This window comes from Salvia hispanica, chromosome 5, assembly GCF_029641045.1.
Source record: "Salvia hispanica isolate PSC_SH4W2 chromosome 5, Shi_PSC_v1, whole genome shotgun sequence".
NCBI classification, from domain to species: domain Eukaryota; kingdom Viridiplantae; phylum Streptophyta; class Magnoliopsida; order Lamiales; family Lamiaceae; genus Salvia; species Salvia hispanica.
The window spans coordinates 28133899-28155366 of record NC_142696.1 but is presented as its reverse complement, the minus strand read 5'-3'; the positions used below and the strand labels follow the sequence as shown (position 1 = coordinate 28155366).

Genomic DNA, 21468 nt, shown 5'->3' with positions numbered 1-21468 from the left:
GGGAATGAGCAACCGGGAGGAGTAATACCCACATCGGAACCCCAAGCCCAGGAGGAGCAAAAGGGAATTCCACAAGGACTGAGTGGAGAAGCTGAGGGAGAAAAACCGTTTCCATATCGGTTTGTTACGAAGAGGAAGAAGGAAAACCCTGTGGATTTCATGTCGATCTTTGGGAAGTTGGATGTCACCATACCATTCCTCCAAGCCGTGAGACTGCCCCCTCTGGGGAAGTTTATAAAGGAGTTCATAGTCGGGAAGACCCAGGAGGATGGAAAGATCATGGTGGAGGGAATAGCGTCAGCCATTGTACAGGAGAAGCTACCACCCAAGAGAGCCGACCCAGGTATGTTTACCCTACCCATAACAATTGGAGATGTGAAAATCGAGCATGCAATGTGTGATCTAGGAGCATCTATCAATGTTATGCCGTTATCCATTTATAATCGGTTAAAAGGGGTAAAATTATCGAATACTAGGGTGTTGATCCAACTGGCTGATAGGTCATGTATCAATCCTGAGGGTGTGTTAGAAAATGTGTTGGTCAGGATACAGAACTTTACTTATCCCGCTGATTTTTATGTCATTAAAATGAGCGAACCAGAAGCTAGGGAGTCTAGCGGGATATTGTTTGGAAGACCATTTTTAAGAACGGCTAAGACAATTGTGGATATGGTCGAGGGGACAATATGCATTGACTTTAATGGTGAGAAATTTGTCTTTGACATCAATGAAGCCATGAAAAGACCAATAGATTTTGAAAATCTATGTTATGTTGATGTAATTGACCCCTTAGTCCAAGAATTTCTTGAGACCGAATTATTGCAGGAAAAACTCCAAGCCTTGGATGTGTATGCCCAGGCTGATGTGGAGGCAGCCGCATGGTGTGATCTGATCAGCAGCCGAGGGTTGACTGACGAAGAGATCGAAGAAGCAATTACGGAATTCTGTCAGAAGTCAGAACTAGCAGGATCCGTAGGGGCCGTGGTACCGGCCAGTATGGAGGAAAAATCAGATGCTGAACAAGAACAAGAGGAAGATTCAAAGAAGAACCCTCTACCTACAGACACACTACCCCCGCAAGTGGAGTTGAAAAAGTTGCCAGCGAACCTTAAGTATGCCTACCTAGGGGAGGAAGACTCATTCCCTGTAATCATCAACAGCGGGCTGACTGAAGAGCAAGAGTCAAGACTACTCACTGTGCTGGGCAAAAACAAGAAGGCTATTGGATGGAGCCTTACGGACCTGGTAGGTATAAGCCCGGATGTCTGCATGCACCACATTAGGCTAGAGGATGGAGCCAAGGCGCATAGAGATTCTCAAAGAAAGGTGAACCCAAACATGCGAGAAGAGATATTGAAGGAAATCTTGAAGTTGCTCTCACTGGGCATTATATACTCGGTGCCAGACAGTGAATGGGTTAGCCCAATCCATATGGTCCCCAAGAAGTCAGGGATCCAGGTGATTAAGAATGAGAGGAATGAACTAGTGCCCACCAGACTAGTTACTGGTTGGCGAATGTGTATAGATTACCGAAAGCTGAACACTGCAACCAGTAAGGACCACTTCCCCCTGCCATTCATCGATCAAATGCTGGAGCGACTGACTGGGAGGAAGTACTTCTGCTTTTTGGATTTGTACAGTGGGTACTTTCAAATTTATGTGAACCCGGAGGACCAGGATAAGACCACGTTCACGTGCCCGTTTGGAACTTATGCGTATAGGCGTATGCCATTTGGCCTATGCAACGCCCCCGGTACTTTCCAACGGTGCATGATGAGCATATTCTCGGATTTGATTGAAGATTGTATAGAGATCTTTATGGATGATTTCACTGTCTATGGAGACTCTTTCGACTCGTGCTTGCAACATTTGGATGTGGTGCTAGAAAGGTGCCAAGCAAAGAGTCTGGTTTTAAATTTTGAGAAATGCCACTTTATGGTTACAGAAGGAATTGTCTTAGGACACGTGGTGTCAGAAAAGGGGTTCCAGGTGGATCAAGCTAAAGTGGATGTCATATCCAAACTACCCTTCCCTACTGATCAGAAAGGAATAAGAGGTTTCCTTGGCCATGCTGGATTTTATCGAAGATTTATCAAGGATTTCGCCAAGATTGCCCAACCTCTTACCAGGCTTCTCCAGAACGAGGTGGATTTCGTCTTCGATGAGCATTGCAAGGCTGCCTTCAACCTCCTTAAGGAAAAATTGATTTCTGCACCGATCATTCAGGCTCCTGACTGGGATCACCCCTTCGAGGTGATGTGCGATGCTAGTGACTATGCAGTGGGGGTCGTACTAGGTCAGAAGATCGATGGGAAAAGGTACGTGATATTCTATGCATCAAAAACCTTGAATCAAGCCCAACGGAATTATGACACCACCGAGAAGGAGATGTTGGCGGTTCTCTATTCATTCGAGAAGTTCAGGCAGTACTTACTGGGATCCAGAGTCATCGTCTATACTGATCATGCGGCGATCAAGTATCTCATTGCGAAGAAGGAGTCAAAGCCCCGACCGATCAGATGGGTGCTACTTTTACAAGAATTCGACTGGGAGGTAGAAGACAAAAAGGTAGTTGAGAACAAGGTAGCGGACCACTTGAGCAGAATAATACAAGAAGGGAACAGTGAAGATGTAAGGGATCGATTCCCGGAAGAGCATTTATGTGAAGTGATTTTCTCCGCAAGAAAGATCGATTGGGAAGAAGTGTTGAGACTTACTGGTCAGGACGCAACAACCAAGGGCAAGGAGAAGGTAGGACAGGAACCCTGGTATGCGGATTTGGCAAACTACTTAGTAACAGGAGAACTGCCAATGGTGCCAAACGTGACAAAGGCTCAGAGGATGAAGATCAAGATCGAAGCAAAGTATTATTTCTGGGACGACCCATACTTGTGGAAGGCAGGAGCAGACCAGGTCATTAGAAGATGTGTTCCTGACTGGGAGCAACGGGATGTACTAACGCACTGCCACTCCTTGGCATGTGGAGGACATTTCGGGCCAAGGAAGACTGCCAGAAAGGTGTTAGATAGCGGATTCTATTGGCCAACCCTGAATAGAGATGCATATGAGTTCTGCAAAGGCTGTGACCGTTGCCAACTGACCGGTGGGATCTCTGCGAGGGATGAAATGCCGCAAGTTCCAGTAATAGTTTGTGAGGTGTTCGACATCTGGGGTATGGACTTCATGGGTCTTTTTCCCTCATCTTATGGGAACTCCTACATCCTGGTGGCAGTTGACTACGTATCAAAATGGATAGAAGCCAAGGCCACAAGCACTTGTGAATCTAAGGAAGTCACAAAGTTCCTCAAGAGTCATATATTCAGCCGATTTGGGATACCGAGGGCAATCATCTCCGATCAAGGGACTCACTTCTGCAACCGAACGGTCGAAGCATTGATGAAGAAGTACGGAGTTCATCACCGCCTATCCAGTCCTTACCACCCTCAAGCCAACGGGCAAGCAGAGATCTCAAACAGGGAAATAAAGAGCATTTTAGAGAAGACAGTCAACCCCTCCAGAAAAGATTGGAGCACAAGGTTGGAAGATGCACTGTGGGCATATCGGACAGCCTACAAAACTCCTATAGGGATGTCCCCCTATCGCATCATCTTTGGGAAGATGTGTCACTTGCCAGTGGGAATTGAACACCGAGCATACTGGGCAGTTCAACAGGTTAATGTGGATGCTAAGGCCTGTGAAGAGGAAAGGAAGCTACAACTACAAGAGCTGGAAGAACTCAGCCATGTGGTACAAGGAGAAAAAAAAGATGTGGCACGACAAAAATCTGAGAACCAAGGATCTCCAAGTTGGTCAGAAAGTACTACTCTTCCAGTCAAGATTGAGGCTAATGCCTGGAAAGCTCAAGTCCAAATGGGCAGGACCTTACATTATCACTGCACTACGTGCTAATGGAGCGGTCGAGATTTCAGGGAATATCCCTAACTCTGAACCTTTTGTCGTTAATGGACATAAATTGAAAATATATAGGGAAAATGAAGAGGTGTGTGTAGTGGAAGAAATTCCACTACACTTTAAGAGCGTCTAAATGACCACTAGGAAAGGGATTTGAAGTTCCACTTGGTCAACGTCATACGTATTGTACTTACTGACCGAGTAAAACTTCAAATACCCTTAGTAATAATGTAAATATTGTAAATTTTTGGTAATTTAATTTAAGTCAAGAAAGAAAAACAACAAAAAGATTTTTTTTTCGGATCTTAAATATTAATTCGGAGTTCGTACTGACCACGAGAATACCACTTGGGTGAAACTCTGAATTATATTAAAGAGCCATTTATTTGCTTTATTTCTATTTCTAGCTAATTAAGAAAAGGGAGATGAATAAAGTTTGAATTTTGGGGTGTTGCAGCTTTGCAGGCGAGTGCAGAGGCTGGGAGGCGCGTGAAGCAAGGACGTGACAAGCAACGTCCAATCAACTGCCAGCACTCGCAACCGCCTTCCACACGAAGCATCTCAACCGAGCGACCGCCTACAACCGGTCAAAACCCTTAACTACCCACCCATCTATAAAACACCCCACCGCCTACTCCTCTTCACTTTACAAACCCTTACCTGCATTCTCTCACCCACAACCACCACCCCACTCCGAAAACCACCACCCACTACAGAAACCACCGCAAACCACCACCGGTACAGTCATGGCAAAGAGAAAGGCAACCAACAACCCGGCATCTACCACCGGCGAAGCCTTGTCAGAACTCCAGCCAGAAGCCGAGTCGCGGCCGCCAAGCCCACAACGATCACAACCGCCACCGATGACACAAATTCCGGCGATGGTTCCTTTAGACGCACTGGCGGCATTTCTAAGGCAACAAGACCCCAACAGAGACTGGACAACAACCCTAGCCGGATTTAGCCTAACCGGAGGAATGCCGGCGACATCAAACCCTACCCTAACTGCAACCACAGAAAACCCACCCACCACCACCCCAAAAACCTCAATTCCGACGTCCGAAAATATTTCCTCAACAATTGCTGCACAATCAGAACCCTCCCACCCTTCTCCCATACACCAACAAACAGAGCCGCTGGACGTCAGCCCTCTTTCCGCCTATCAAGATCCCAACTGGGGAGAAACAGAAGACAAGGAAAGTGGAGGGAGAGCAAGCGAGAACGAGAAAGGTGAAGCAGAGGAGATTAGGGCCACTGAAGCAAAAATCGATGAAGCGGAGAAGGAGGAGATAGATCTGAACGAGACGGCCAAGAAGCAAGGGTTAATGATGGATGATGAATTCCAAGCGGTTTTGGGCAAAAGGGATAGGATCGTGATAAACCCTGAAGGGGTGGCTGAGGTACTGAACCTCGCATCCCAGGCAGTAGGGGAGGGGGAAGCAACAAAGGAAGCGGAAAAGTCGGAAGGGGTAGTCCACCAATCAGTGGAGGAGAGGACAGACGAACAACAGGAAAAGGCAGAACAACCTGAGGAGGAGGGGCAAGAGCCAGACACACATCAAGAGGAAGCCTCAGTGGTAACTAAACCCAAGCCAGTAAAGAGGAGGCTAGTGTTGAAAATCGACCCCAAGGCAGAAAGGCAGAAACCCCAAAGAGTGTCACAAAGATGTTTAGGAAAGTGGACGTCCAACAAGGCAGGAGCAAACACCGCAGAAGATGCAGTGGAGGTTTCGAGTGATGACGAGAAGACTACTCCTACAAAACCTGGGGAGGAGCCCTCGAATGCTAGCCAGGAGGACACCCAAATGGCAACAGGGACAGTATCAGCAACGCCGACTGACCAGGAGGAGAATACTGACAAGGTGGCTGAGGGTCTGGACCTCGCATCAGAGTCAGTAGGTCGGGAGGAGGCAGCAAGAAGTGATACTAGTGCCCGCATGGTGGCCGAGCCTACCGCCCAGGAGGACACTTCAACACAAGCCGACGAGGAAACAGATGCAATGGATATCGAAAAAACCAAGTACATTCAAGAAAGGAAGAGGAAGGGGAAAGCCCCTGTCAAGAAGAAACAAGTCATGAAGAAACAGCGCACTTCCAATGCAAGCATAGTAATCAGAGAGCCGGAAGAGAAAGAGAGATCAAGCGACACCGACTACACTTCCAGCGAGGATTCTGACTCAGAGAGTGATATCTCTCTGGAAGGAGAAGACTATCATAAGCAGCAGCTCCCCGACAACCACCTTGAACTAGTCCATCCTCCGGTTGATGCACTTTTTATTTGCACTATAAATACCTGCAAGTATACAGAGTAGGTATAGTATAGCAAAAGGTTAGTACCGGATATCGAACACGGGGAAGACGTACACAAAGTGTCTATCTCCTACTAGAACTCAATTACTATCTGGAGAAACAAGAATTTTTTTTTGAAATTTTTGAAAACAGAAAATATTAAAAGCAGTAACCAACTAAATGCAAGCAAATCACGGAGAGAAAATTATTGAGATAAGGGAATTCCAGGGATGTGCTTTCACTTTTATGGTTATACAAATTCCAAACTACAATACCCTAGCACAGTTAAAACTTTGAAAGGACGAGTCACCTAGCTTATGCTCATGCGATACAAACGTTGATTACTAACATTAGGGTTGTCAATCCTAATACGTAACTCCAAAAAGCTCCTAAGACCCTTGAAAAGTCCTTACTCTCAATTAACAGTGCCGTTTTAAAGGAAGCTAACTGTAGTGTCTACTAAGTGGATCTAACTCGCTAGAACTCTGTCACAGTTATGAAGCAAGTTATATTAAATCATACATAATTGTGTCACTCAATTACGAAGCATCATGATTAACTTAGGGAAGAAACAAAGTAAAAACAAAACGGATATTAAATAGAAAACGGAATTGTATAACCAAAGTTGCTACTAACACATCCCTAGAATCCTATGAGTTTAGTTACACATAATTGAATAAACTAAAAACATAGATTGAAGGGAAAACAATTTGAACATAAAACTAAAGCAAATAAAACCCGTAGGTAGAATCCTTGTCGTTCTTGATGTTCTTGAAATCCTTCTCCAACTCCTTGCACAATTGAAGTACTCTAGCTTTTGATCTCTATGAATATTGCAAGTAGGAACTCTCTTTCTCTATGAATGTGTTCTCCTCCTTTTGATGAAGCTTGAGGTCCTATTTATAGGGGAAAATTATTCCTCATCATAGAAGGAAAAGATCTTCACAATTTGGTAAGTCTTGGAGCAAATCTAGGGCTGGTCGGATTCGCCGCCTTTCTCCGGCGGGCCGCCGCACCTTGGCCGGCGGTCGCCGCGTTGGAGTCCAGAGACTCTGACCCTTCGGTGGCGGACCGCCACATGTCCTCCGGCGGTCGCCGGGCGAGACACTTCTCCTAGCGTAAATTTCCGAGGCGGACCGCCACATGGCTCTGACCGCCGTGCGCCGGCGGTCGCCGTACAACTTCGCGGCGGTCGCTGGTCGCCGTTTGACTCCAGATTTCCAGACTATGCGTTTTTACTCCCCTTTTCGGCTCAAATATGCACATTTCTCACAAAACACGTCAAAATACCAAAATGTATAAAATATGCAAATAATGGACATGTAGAGTGATTTTGATAGTAAAAACGGACCAAATAATGACCTTAAAACAGTGCAAAATCCGAGCGTATCAACTCCCCCAAACTTACATTTTTGTTTGTCCTCGAATAAAACACTAAAGACACAAGAATAGACGCACGGAATGCACAAGGACAAGACGTCATAATTGCCTCAAAAGATGAAAGAATAGATTAAGCATGAATTAACACAATCAAATCAAGCAAGGCTTAATAGTGCACTTTCATTACTAACTCGTGGAACACCTTGAATTCAAGCACTCACATGTGGCAAACTTCCAAAGATGGGAAGTGTTCTTTCTCTCACTCTCAAAGTGTATAAAGGTAAAGTGTATATCACTCAAATCATGCATCATGCAAAGTTTACCATAGGCTTGCTCAAAGTCTAATCCCTCCTCTACTCAATGTGATTAAGCATCAAAAGTCCGAAAGGTCTTTCTTTTCGGTTGTAACGTAGGCTCTTTGGTAGGTGAGGAATATTTGGCTAAAAAGTGACTCAAATACAAAAATATCCCAAGTAGAGTTAAGATGACTCCACTTTTCTTAAACTTAAGGCACTTCTAACACTTTATTTTTCTCCTTCAACTTACTTTCAATCCTTCGAAATTTTTTTTTTTTTTTTTTTTTCACAACCTTTCTTTCTCTTTTTTTTATAAGCATCCTTTCTAGAATCAAGCACATATTTTGAATTTTTTTTACTATTTCACAACTTGTACTTTTCAACATTTAAGCACACTACTTTTCTCTAACTTTTCTCCTTATCTCTCCAATTCCTTTACAAAAGAAGATAACAAAAACTATACCAACCCAAGGAATTGTCCCTATTTATTTTGGCTTCCAAAGAAAAGGCTTAAAGGCTCAAAATTGGCTCCAAAGGAAAATATTTGAGAGGGTCGAAAATTTTGGATATAAAAGTAGCTAAGAAAAGACGGCCTAACATCCTCCTAAATCAACTTAAACACTATGTAAACTTAGGCAGACTAGGAGCAAGTTCTAGAAACATATACATGCATACAGATAAATCACACAAGAAAGAATTTAAGGCTCAAATCTCACAAGGTATAAGCACGATTCAAGGCAAACAAGCAATTCACTAATTACGCACCTTTTCACCAAACCATCATATCAAAACGTTAAGCCACACTTAAACATAAATGGAATATAATATCATTGGCAACTCGGTCTAATGTGTCCCTAAGCATGCGTGTTTCTAAGTTCTTCATGTTATGTTCATGACATGGATTCAAGAAAACATTTTTTTGAACACAAAAAACTCCTACGGGATTTTGAAAAATTAAAGCAAAAACAAACAAAAAGAAAACCCTAAACTCACGGTCCACCACTTCATCCTCCCAAACTTATTTACAACAAAGTGTAAAATAAGTTTGTAGACTCGGTAGGGACGTGAGTATACTACTGAAAAAAAAAACGTACCCTGAAAAATTTCGCGTAGAGGTTGAGCGGGGCGAAAATTCGAAGAATTTCGAAAAATCGCGCTGGAAAATTGTGCCCAGGTGGCGGTCCGCCGCAGCTGTTCGGCGGTCGCCGTACATCAAAGATGCTTTCCAGCGTTCAGGTGGCGGACCGCCGCAGCGCTTGCGGCGGTCGCCACGGAGAGGTCAGATCCTGCGAAAATTTTTGCAAAGCACAAAATTAAACCAAAACCAAAAATACTTAAAATCAAAGCAAAAATTGTTAAAACAAGGAAATAAATTGTCTCAAAAATATCCAAAAACATGGTGCAAACGCTCATTTAAAGTCATTGAGCTTGACTTCTTATCGGAAAATTCATATTCATTGTCCTCTTCGGGGTTGGGGTCGAAGCAATGGAAGATCCCACTAAGCTCTTCCATGGTGAGCGAGTGCCAACGGTTCCCAAGGCGGAAATCGATGCTAAGTGAAATATTTTGGCGGCGATCCTTAGTGACCTTTAGCGAGCTGAGGAACTCGAGAGTATACTTTCGAAACGATGGCCACTTCCTTTGGAACATGTAGACGAGGCCATTCCCATCACCCACGTCGCACAACTTCCAAAAATCCTCCATGATCCCCAAAGTTTGGAGAGGGTAATCGTGGGGATATCTAGAAGGTGCCGTTTCTCGGGCCGACACTTTCTTCCACATAGCCTTTTGCTCTTCCGTGGCAAGGCTAATGCCATAGTTCTTCGCATTCTCCGGTTTCCCTTTTGATCCCATTATCCTACAAAAGAAATTACACTCTTAAAAGAGCACCAACAAGTAGGAGATCAAAAGTTCCCCCAAACTTGCATTCAACCAAGTAAAAATCAAGAGATAAGAACTTATATGCAAGCTTGGGTAAAATAGCATCCTAATTTTTTAGCATAATAACATGTTAAGCAAAATCAACAAAATTAGGACACAACAAATCATCCCCCAACGTGAATTCATCCCCCATGCAGAGACGTATCAACCAAATATCCATAAAAACCAACAATCTCTACAACATCACAAATATTGCAATTCATGGAAGTAATAATAGCCTCACAATGCCATGAACATGATTGCAACTTTTAAACTTTAAAAACCAAGAGAGAATCATCATTCACAACTCAATAATCACCAACCAAGCAAAATTTAAACCATAGAATTCAAAAATTCATACACATAATCATCCCCCATCATGAATTAAGAGATTCTACCGAACAATTCACCCAAAATAAAGCACAATCCATGGAAGAAGTAAAGCAAAACTCAGAAATTGAGTTAGGATTCATACCTTTTTGTGGAGAGAATTTGTAGAAGAAGAGCTCTAAACTTGGAGAGAATTGAGAGAATGATAGAGTGGGTGTGTGAATTTGGTGATTTATATGGGTGGGGGTTGTGTGAAAGGAAAGAATTTGAGAAGGAATGGGAAAAAAGGAATGGAAAACATACCTTTTATGGAGCAATCCCGTCTCTGGACTGCGTGTGGCGACCGCCGCGTCTCTCGTGGCGGGCCGCCACACGAGCCTTCATAAACAGCAATCCTGGCGGGCCGCCGCGGCCCGTGCAGCGGTTACTCTGGCCCGCCCTAAGCCTGCCCTAGGCCCGATCCTTCCTGCACATGTTAACACACGTGTGGCGACCGCCGTGCTTTAAGTGCGGCGACCGCCACCCGTATATTATTATTTTTTTTATTTTTTTTAATTTTTTTTAAACAGAACATAAATAAATAAAAAAAGCGAGAAAAAAAAATAAATAAGTAAAAGAAAATTGGATTGCCTCCCAATAAGCGCTTTTGTTTAAAGTCGTTAGCTCGACTTGAAGTGGCCCACTAGTTGGGCGGATCAAAAACTCGAGTGTTGAAAATTGGCATAGGGAGCAACTTGGTCCCTAGCTTCTTCCACCACTTGTACTTCCCCTCTTTGGTTTTGATGACGTATATCTCGGGGTCCTCTTTGGGTGTTTTCTTTCCCTTCTGTTTCTTCTTCTGTGGAGCAGATGTAGAAGAATTAGCATCACCCTTTTTAGAAGAATGTCTTACCTCTTTGACAATGTAGATAGTGGAGGTGGAAGGATCCTCCGCTTCAAAGGGATCTTTGGACTTGGTCAAGTCGGTAGCCATGACTGCTCTGCACTGTTGTTCCATTTTTGCCCGCTTTGCCTCCTCAAATTTTAGCATCTCGCTCTCAATCTTATAGGTGGATTGACTATGATTATCACTGATTGTGATCTCACCACGGCCTACATCAATAAAAGCTTTGCAAGTGGCAAGAAAATCTCTCCCTAAGATTAGAGGGACGTTATTGTCTACTTTCATGTCAAGCACAATAAAGTCGGCGGGAAAAATAAAATCATCAACTTTAACTAGGACATCCTCAATCATACCTACAGTCTTGATGGACGAGTTATCGGCCAACCTGAGTGTTACGTCTGAAGATTTGAGTGGCCCGATGTTGAGCTTTTCGTAGTACTTCAGTGGCATGAGATTGATGGACGATCCTAAGTCGCACAGTGCTTTGTCAACTTTCCCTTCTCCAATCCGGCATCTTATAATGAACTGGCCCGGATCCCTTTGCTTTACTGCCCTCTCTTTTTGGATGATTTCGCTACAATGATGCGGTAGCTTAAGGTCGGCTTTGGTCGGCTTCCTCTTTCTCATCACCGCTTCCCTCAAAAGTTTTGCATATTTTGGAATTTCCTGCAATGATTCGACCAAGGGAATATTAGTATGAACTTTGCAAAACATATTCAAAAAATGTTTGAATTGCTCCTCGAGTTTAAACTTCCTCCTTGGTTGGAAAGGGAGCACAATTCCATTGTTCCGAACAAGCCCCTTTTGCGTGGTTGACTCTGCCGTCTCAGTGGCGGGCCGCTGCGGGGTGTGCGGCGGTCCGCCGGCGACTGGGCAGTCCCCAGATTTCTGCTTCGCCACCCACTTCTTGTTAATATCATCCACTCTTGCTGCTGCCTTTGCTCTATCCTCATCTAACTTCTTCTGAATTTGCTCCATTTGAGTGGTAATGTTGGTTATAGCTGCCGAGATCGTGTTCATTCCTTGCTCGAGGTTGTTTATCCTTGCTTCGACCACTCCGATCTTGGTGTCATTAATCTTCCTATCTTGCGTAATTACTTCCAAAATCTTCGTGATTCCTTGATCATACTTGTCTTCCTTCTTCATCGGCTCAACCACTCCTCCTTTGCTAACATTAAATCCTACAGGGGGTTGCAAGTAATTATTGTTAGAATAAGAAAGATTTGGGTGCGGACGGTTCCCATTATAATTATTGAAATTACCGCCCCCCTGATTAGGGCGATAATTGTTATTGTAATTTCTGGGACCGCCTCCTTGCACGTAGTTGATTTTTTCCACAGTTGACACGGCAGTTTCGGGTGCCGTGACCGCCACTATGGAAGTTGCCGGAATTGGATCTTCCTTCCTCGAGACGTCCATTTGATCAATCCTGACTCTAAGTTCTGCTAGCTCCTTAGCAAAAGAACTTTCTTCGGCCTCTTCTACGGCTGCTACTCTTCTCGTGGCATGCCTTTCCTTCGACCACCCCCGACTGTTGGTGGCGAACTCCTCGATCACCGCCATGGCATCCTCTCATGTCTTTCTTAGAAATCCTCCATTTGCCCCTGAATCAAGCATAGCACATATTTTTTCATTAAATCCATTATAGAGGATTCATACCTGATGGTCTATGGAAAAACCATGGTTTGGGCACTTTCGAAGAAGAGCTTTGAAACGAGCAAATGCCTCATAGAGGGGCTCGTCATGGCCTTGTATAAACTGAAAGATCTCACTCTTGAGCTTCAAAATAGTGCCTGGCGGGTAGTATTTGTCGAGGAAGGTAGCTACGATGTCCTTCCATGTGGAGACCTTTTCTGGTGGCATACACTCAAACCACTCCTTAGCAGAATCAATCAATGAGAATGGACAAAGTCTTACCCGTATGGCATCGTCGTCGACACCATTTAATTTCAAAGTGTTTGCGATTTCCACGAATTTGGAGAGATGGCGGTTAGCATCTTCAGTCGCCCTACCTGCAAAAGGAGTTTGCTCGACCCTTTGGATAAGGGGCATGCGTAACTCAAAATTGTTAGCATCAATACAAGGACCGTCAGGAAAAGTGATCATATTCCCATGATTGAACATGTTCATCACAGGTAATGTTTCTCTGTTCTTCTTTTCCATGGCTTCTCGGGCTGCTCTTTCCGCATCTCTCTCATCCATCAGCAACTTCACCATCTCCTGCAGCTTCTCAATATCTGTTCGGTCACCCATTGTTCCTGATCCTTTTTCACTTCTTATTATTCTACGAGTTCTTTCAAGTTCTAAATCAAGCGGCTCTAAGATGTACTTCCCAGAATGCGTTCGCATACAAAACCTGCAAGACTCGAAAACAAAAACAAATTAAACTAAAAAAATTTTAAAACAGAAAGCAATAAAAATCCAAAGTAGTAAAATTATCCGTTTGAAGATATCACTCCAAAGTGAATTGTCTTCCCGGGCAACGGCGCCAAAAACTTTATGCACTTTTTATTTGCACTATAAATACCTGCAAGTATACAGAGTAGGTATAGTATAGCAAAAGGTTAGTACCGGATATCGAACACGGGGAAGACGTACACAAAGTGTCTATCTCCTACTAGAACTCAATTACTATCTGGAGAAACAAGAATTTTTTTTTGAAATTTTTGAAAACAGAAAATATTATAAGCAGTAACCAACTAAATGCAAGCAAATCACGGAGAGAAAATTATTGAGATAAGGGAATTCCAGGGATGTGCTTTCACTTTTATGGTTATACAAATTCCAAACTACAATACCCTAGCACAGTTAAAACTTTGAAAGGACGAGTCACCTAGCTTATGCTCATGCGATACAAACGTTGATTACTAACATTAGGGTTGTCAATCCTAATACGTAACTCCAAAAAGCTCCTAAGACCCTTGAAAAGTCCCCACTCTCAATTAACAGTGCCGTTTTAAAGGAAGCTAACTGTAGTGTCTACTAAGTGGATCTAACTCGCTAGAACTCTGTCACAGTTATGAAGCAAGTTATATTAAATCATACATAATTGTGTCACTCAATTACGAAGCATCATGATTAACTTAGGGAAGAAACAAAGTAAAAACAAAACGGATATTAAATAGAAAACGGAATTGTATAACCAAAGTTGCTACTAACACATCCCTAGAATCCTATGAGTTTAGTTACACATAATTGAATAAACTAAAAACATAGATTGAAGGGAAAAAAATTTGAACATAAAACTAAAGCAAATAAAACCCGTAGGTAGAATCCTTGTCGTTCTTGATGTTCTTGAAATCCTTCTCCAACTCCTTGCACAATTGAAGTACTCTAGCTTTTGATCTCTATGAATATTGCAAGTAGTAACTCTCTTTCTCTATGAATGTGTTCTCCTCCTTTTGATGAAGCTTGAGGTCCTATTTATAGGGGAAAATTATTCCTCATCATAGAAGGAAAAGATCTTCAAAATTTGGTAAGTCTTGGAGCAAATCTAGGGCTGGTCGGATTCGCCGCCTTTCTCCGGCGGGCCGCCGCACCTTGGCCGGCGGTCGCCGCGTTGGAGTCCAGAGACTCTGACCCTTCGGTGGCGGACCGCCACATGTCCTCCGGCGGTCGCCGGGCGAGACACTTCTCCTAGCGTAAATTTCCGAGGCGGACCGCCACATGGCTCTGACCGCCGGGCGCCAGCGGTCGCCGTACAACTTTGCGGCGGTCGCTGGTCGCCGTCTGACTCCAGATTTCCAGACTATGCGTTTTTACTCCCCTTTTCGGCTCAAATATGCACATTTCTCACAAAACACGTCAAAATACCAAAATGTATAAAATATGCAAATAATGGACATGTAGAGTGATTTTGATAGTAAAAATGGACCAAATAATGGCCTTAAAACAGTGCAAAATCCGAGCGTATCACCGGTGGAGAGGATCGTGTACCGGCGGTGGAGGGTAACGCTCACTGATGAGCTTATGGAGGACATGAAGTACTACGACACCAAAAAGCTTCAAGATGCATTTGACGACAAGGATGACAGTAGCAAGCAAGTCAAATGCGGAAAGGTACTCCATATACCCTCTTTGGATGAGTTGTCTGTTCGTGATTCCTTCCTGGCCAGTATGGAAGCATTGGGTTTTGAATGGCTGTTAGAGAATAGGGACCCAGAGATATCTGTGAGATTAGCGAAGGAGTTCTTCACCACGTTTAGATTCCAACTCACTACGGATCTAGACGAGGTGTCAATTTCCTTTAGGATATTCGGTGGAGAACTGTCGATGAGTCTGATATAGTGGAATGTGCGATTGGGTATGTGTAGCCTGGAAGAGGCTATAGGTCCGGACTAGAGAAGCCGTGAGAGGGGGGTACCGAGGCGACATAGAATTTGAGCCCCAGGAAGCCTGGGAAGAGCTAACCCACCCCAATGCTGGCCAGTTCGCCTCCACAAAATCCAGATCCACCCACTTCAACAATTCCATGCTGCGATTGGTGCAGCTCTACTTAGGCTATAACCTACTGGGGCAGAGCAACTCCGCTGCAAGAACGTCCATGACCGAATTGTACCTGGTATGGTGCGCTAAGCATGGAAGGAAACTGCACCTAGGGTTTTGGACAACCTACCAATGCCACCTGATAGCCACCTACCCAGCCAGAAACTTGTCGCTCTGCCACATACTAGGAGCCTTCGTGCGCAACAACATCATCATAACAGAGGCAGAGGACCTGTCTCCAATGTACATGGTCGACGCTCCTGGCCTATTTGATATACCCTTCTTCGTCCGCACCAACTTGGTATACTACAGAGAAGGTGTACCACAGTTCTACCCAATGGGAGAAGCCCCTGGAGGAAGGGCACAAAAAGGCCAGGAGGTGCAAGTTTCCCAGATCGACCAAGCGCAGACGCTGAGGCAAGAAAATCTGGAGCGGGCAGTGACTAAGCTGGCTGAGGAGAATAGACAATCGCGGGCAGAGATGGCGAAACTGACAGCCCTAATGGAGAGCGTCCTAAGGGAGTTGGCAAGATGGAAAGCAAGCAGTGGAGCTGGAACAAGCGGACATGGAGGACAGGAAGAAGAACCCACCGGACCTGAGGAAGAAGACGGCGATGGACAACAGGAGGATGATGACAACCAACCCGGACCTACTGAAGAAGAACCAACGGACCCACCTGCATAGAACCCTGCCCCAAGAAGGAGCAGGAGGAACATCTGACCGAACCACCCCCAACTGACCAGTTAGTTTTCTTTTTAATTTTTAAGTTTTTCTTTTGTTTATGTTTTCGTCCTTTTATTAAATAGGTAGATTTATGTGTTTTAATTATATGCAAACCCCATTCATAACACTTAGCCTATTTAATAGTCTAAGTGTGAGAAGTAAAGGGTTTGCTACTTTGGTGCATGTATGTTTATTATGTTTCTCTTTGTGTTTTGTCGTGGGCATGTTACCTCACACTTTGCCTACTGCGTAGTTTAAGTGTGAGGAGTTTATATGTTTATATTTCATGTTTGTAAATATTTTGCTCAACTTTGTTTATATATCTAGGTATATATCTGAAACTCTCCCACTTAGCCTATTGCATAGTCTAAGTGTGAGAAGTTTTTAGATATAATATGTATTTGTTATAAGTGTGTGTCTGTCATACTAGCCATTCCAATTTTCACTTCACAGCCCGTATCTGGGGCAGACACTTGTGAAGTGAGAGGGGGAGCAAATGACCAGTATGACATGTATATATGTGTTATTTGAGTCAGTGCATGTTAGTTTTTTTTTAGGTTTGTTTAGGTCTAGGAATTATGTGTTATGTTTTATGAATGGGCTTAAAACTCAACTGCCTCGAACTGACGGTGAGGGGAATTGAGGGAGATAAGGCATGCCGAAAAACAGAAACCACCCCCTCCAGTAACCCCTAGTCAGTATAGATGATGCAAGTATGAAGGAAAAACCCATCCCTTAGGTCAGACACGAAAGACCACTTAAAAGGTGAGTTAGAAACCCCAAAGTGGAACTACTTTCCACTAAATACTGAAAAAAAAAAAGAAGAGAGGCTACCACATGATGTCTAGGGCAAGGTGACCGCGTGTAGCAAACCCTGAAGGCAGTAGGAAACCCCCTTGAAAAGAAAAAAAAAGAGATAAAAAAAGAAAAGAGAAACCTACCCTTAGAACCCCATTTTCTAGCCTAACTTATACCCCGAAATAACCCATCAGCCACTGGAACTGTGTGCGTGCAAGGCGTGAGGCAAGGAAGCAACTGCCCAGGAGGACATACAAAAGGTACCAGCTGAAGAAAAGAAAAACAAAGAAAGAAGGAGAAAATCGATCTGAAGTTTCGAGATCCAAAAAAAAATAGAAGAAGGAATAAGGGTGGCAAAGCCACAGAAAGGAAAATTGAAGAAAATGGTCGCAGATACTTGACCACAAAAAGAGAAAGGAGGAAGAAGGAATAAGGGTGGCGAAGCCACAAAGAAGCTACTGACCAGTTGGAAACCAGTGGCAGAAATTGTCCAGCCGAAGAAGAAGCCCTAGCTAGAAGCCCGAATGCACACAGTTCTCCCTCATCAAATAAGTAGTTAGTTTTTGAACCCTAGAGCCTTAGGGACAACTACCCCAAACGCTACAAACCACTAGCCCCATTACAAGCCTTAAGACCTTCAGGAGCTGCATGTGAGATCTGAGTCCGAAATATCTGTGGTTTAGCGTTGAGAGAAAACAGTCCTAACATCCCCTGTGAGGAATGAGTGACTGAGTGAACCCAGTGTTTGGCCTAGGATTGGGTGATCCTGACAAGCAGATATACTGACTGGGGAAGAAAAGGGGGGCGGCAGAAGTTCAAGGCTACCTAAGGCCGGATTGCACCTGATCTCGAGGGAAAGGGTGGTTGAAAATATAGCCTGTTCTATGTGTTTAAGTTAACTATATGTGCTATGTGTTGGTGTCGTTATTTTGTTTTCTTTTCTTTTTCAGAGTCTTGAGTCTAGTTAGGGGAGTAACCAGGCTTGAATTCGACTTATTTCATTTTGTTTGTCTTCACGCTTGAGGACAAACATGTGGTAAGTGTGAGCAGTTTGATAAGTCGTAATCTAAGCCTTGGTTACTGGTCAATATGTCGTGAAATGCATGTATTATCTGCAAAACAGTTGCTTAAGTGTGCAGGATTAAAGGATCTAAGTCAGTAGGAGACGATTCAGGTGACGCAAGTGAAAAGGGCGCCAGAAGGGTGTGATACTGACCAGGATGCATGCCAGAGAAAAGGCTCGAGATGGAGAAGGAGGATAGCTGGGATGATCATTGACAAGGGCAAAAAGGTCAAAACTCGGGAGAAGTCTACCCTAAAAGCAAGGGAAAGCCTCCCTATAAAAGAAGCCACTTGGAGAGAGAGAAGGAGTTTTTTTTTAGTGAGTTCGACAATCACACTTAGTAGAATTCTCTCTAGAAGATCAGTTCCTTCAGCATTATCCTACCTCTCGTTCCTCGCCACAGCCATGGTCACTTGACGTCCAAGAGTCTGCCGGAGAAGTCATCAGTTCGCCGTTCCAGCCAGTTATCGTAGCAGTGTAGTGGTATCATCGCCCGGAGTGGCACAAACAATCTTAATCGCTTTCTTAGTTTAAAGTTTACTTGTTTTCATCGTTAGTTACTTGCAAACACTCATCGCTGTTGCACTTTTGAAGTACTTTGTTATTTTCCAGCATTTACGTTATGAAGTTTCTATTTCGCATGTCACTTTGGTTTGAGTTTGCTTCATTCTGCCTAGGAAAGTTAGATTTAGTTATTGTTTTCAATTTCTAAGTGTTTTCTTATCGGGAGTTGTTGATTCAAAAGTTGTAGCTATGTTTAGTCAAGTTTTCGTGCATGAGTTTCTTTTCTGCGCCGTGATTACCACCTTGCATGTCAGTCAGTAGAAGTAAAGTTGCAGTTTTACCGTTTAATTTAAGTTTAAGCATTTTAATCGATGGATCTTGAGTTTGAATTTATGAATCTGAAGTTTTAGTTATGGTGTCTGTGTTCATATGATTTTTGTCAATACTTGGTGAGGAAGAAAACGTCAAAATCAACTTTATTGGACCACTTTTACTTTTAAGTTACTTTTGCTTTTGTTCCCTACTTTTCAGATGTACTATCCAGACCTGTCATAAAGCCCCAGCCATCAGATATACCTTGTTGTCTAAATTTCCCCTTTTAGTAATTGTCCACTTTCCATATGTCTTTGATACACCTTGTCCCCTATTTTCACGAACACTCCCACATGTCTGTTATTTTCCCGCCTACTAGTCAGTAGAGTACCACCTTTATTTCCTGTCTAGGTAAAATCTCAACCCAAGCGTGGTAGCTAACCAAAACACCCAGGAAAGTCACCACAGTTATCAAAACGTGTCCATCCTCGTGGGATTCGACCCTTACCTCCATTATACTAGCCAGTAGAAGTGGGTTGAGGAAACTTGTTTGAAGCCAGGTCCCGGTTATCGTACCAACGACTTAGCTGGGTCAGGAATCTCTTCCTGATCAGTTGGATACACTCCAAAATTACATACGATAAACCACAAAACACCCGAAAGAGTGGAAAGGAAACCAGGCACTTTCATCTACTAAGCAAAAGACTTAGACTTTGTTTGCTTCTTATACATTTAAATGTTTATAAAACATCTTATAAATGAACAAGCAAACATAATGTAATAATATACTGATTCTATTCGTGCAAAACTACTCGAATAATACTGAATCGGGTTAAAAATGGATTGTAGAGTTTTTCGTATACAAGCAAGATTCTATTCGCTCGAAACTGCTCGAAACATGCTTTTCAGTATACCAAACCTAACACCGACATGGTGATACGAAGATGCGTTCCTGATGATGAATGGGAATATGTGATGAGGAAGTGCCACTCTAGTCCTAGTGGAGGGCATTTTGGAGCTAACCGAACGGCAATGAAGGTGCTCCAATGCGGTCTCTATTGGCCAAGTATCTATGGAGATTGCCAAACCTTTGTACTCCATTGCTATTAGTGTCAAAGGACTGAGGGAGTTTCGAAGAAGAAAGAGATGCCAATGACTACTATTGTGGAGGTAGAGCTTTTTGATGTATGGGGGATCGATTTCATGGGTCCCTTTCCACCTTCATCCGGGCATCAATACATACTTTTGGCGATGGACTACGTTTCGAGGTGGGTGTAGAGGCTATTCCCACCCATGCCAATTCCTCCAAGGTCGTGATTAGCTTCGTTCAGAAAAATATCTTCACAAGGTTTGGGGCTCCAAGAGCGTTGATTAGTGATGGGGGGTCCCATTTCAAGAATAGGTGGCTCGAGCTCATGTTGCAAAAATTTGGTGTCAAGCACCGAATCACCATCCCCTATCATCCTCAAGCAAATGGCCAAACGGAGTTGGCTAATAGAGAAATTAAGGGGTTACTTGAGAAGACGGTGAATGCTAATAGGAAGGATTGGTCGATGAAGCTTGATGATGCTCTTTGGGCATATAGGACGGCGTACAAGACGCCGATTGACATGTCACCATATCAATTGGTGTTTGGCAAATCTTGCCATCTCCGGTGGAGTTAGAGCACAAATCCTATTGGGCGGTGAAGCAATTCAACGCGGACTACTACAAGGCGGGGAAGAAGAGACAACTCCACCTAAACCTTCTCGATGAGTTTAGAAATGAGGCTTTTGAAAATTCTTCCAACTACAAGGAGCGCCTCAAGACATATCATAACAAGTTGATTGAGAAGAGGGAGTTTGTCCCGGGAGATTTCGTGCTACTCTTCAATGCACGAATGAAGCTTTTCCCCAGAAAACTAAAGTCTAAGTGGTCTGGGCCATTCAAGGTGAAGACGATGATGAAGAATGGAGCCGTAGAGCTTCAAGGAGATGATGGAAGAATTTTCACGGCCAATGGCCCAAAACGTGAAGAAATTCCATAGTTATGAGCAGAAGGAGGAGGTGTTCGTGCTCACATTGGAACGCACCCAATGAGCTTGTTGCAAGACGTCGAGCATACGACAATAAAAAGTTGCGCTATATGGGAGGCAACCCATGGTAGGTAACTTTATTTGCTTTTATGTTTGGTTTTTGTTTTTGTTTTTGGCTTGTTTTCTTCTTCCTTGGTATTTGTAAGTTTTTCTTTAGTGTGTTTCTCCTTAGTCTGTACTTTTATTAAGAATAGTTCTCTCTTTGAGTAGTTGGAGTTGGTATTATCCTGGGTATGGTGTTCGTTTTTTGGCATGAATTCGAATTTTACAAGGAAGATGAGGATAACAGAAATCGGACAGAAACCGCCCAGAAACAGACACCCAGCCGGGTCGATTTACACTAAAAAAATTCTACCCGGCCGGGTACTGTGGAAGCTGTGTTCGGAGTCCAGAAGGTGTTATAAAAGTGTCACCCGGCCGGGTGGATTATTAGTTCAAAAATTCTACCCGGCCGGGTCAAACGTCGCGAGCCCTAGGTTTAAAAGAGGTACGAATGT

The 21468-nt window shown here is 43.6% G+C and overlaps 1 non-coding gene and 1 pseudogene across 1 annotated transcript; both read left to right on the top strand.

The window, feature by feature from the left end:
• The first annotated feature begins 1935 nt into the window (after positions 1–1935).
• LOC148926583 (uncharacterized) lies at positions 1936–20923 on the top strand (annotated as a pseudogene).
• LOC148926584 (small nucleolar RNA R71) lies at positions 12687–12793 on the top strand. The gene has a single exon (XR_016131897.1). It is a non-coding gene; the product is annotated as a small nucleolar RNA R71 (small nucleolar RNA).
• Positions 20924–21468: the final 545 nt, after the last annotated feature.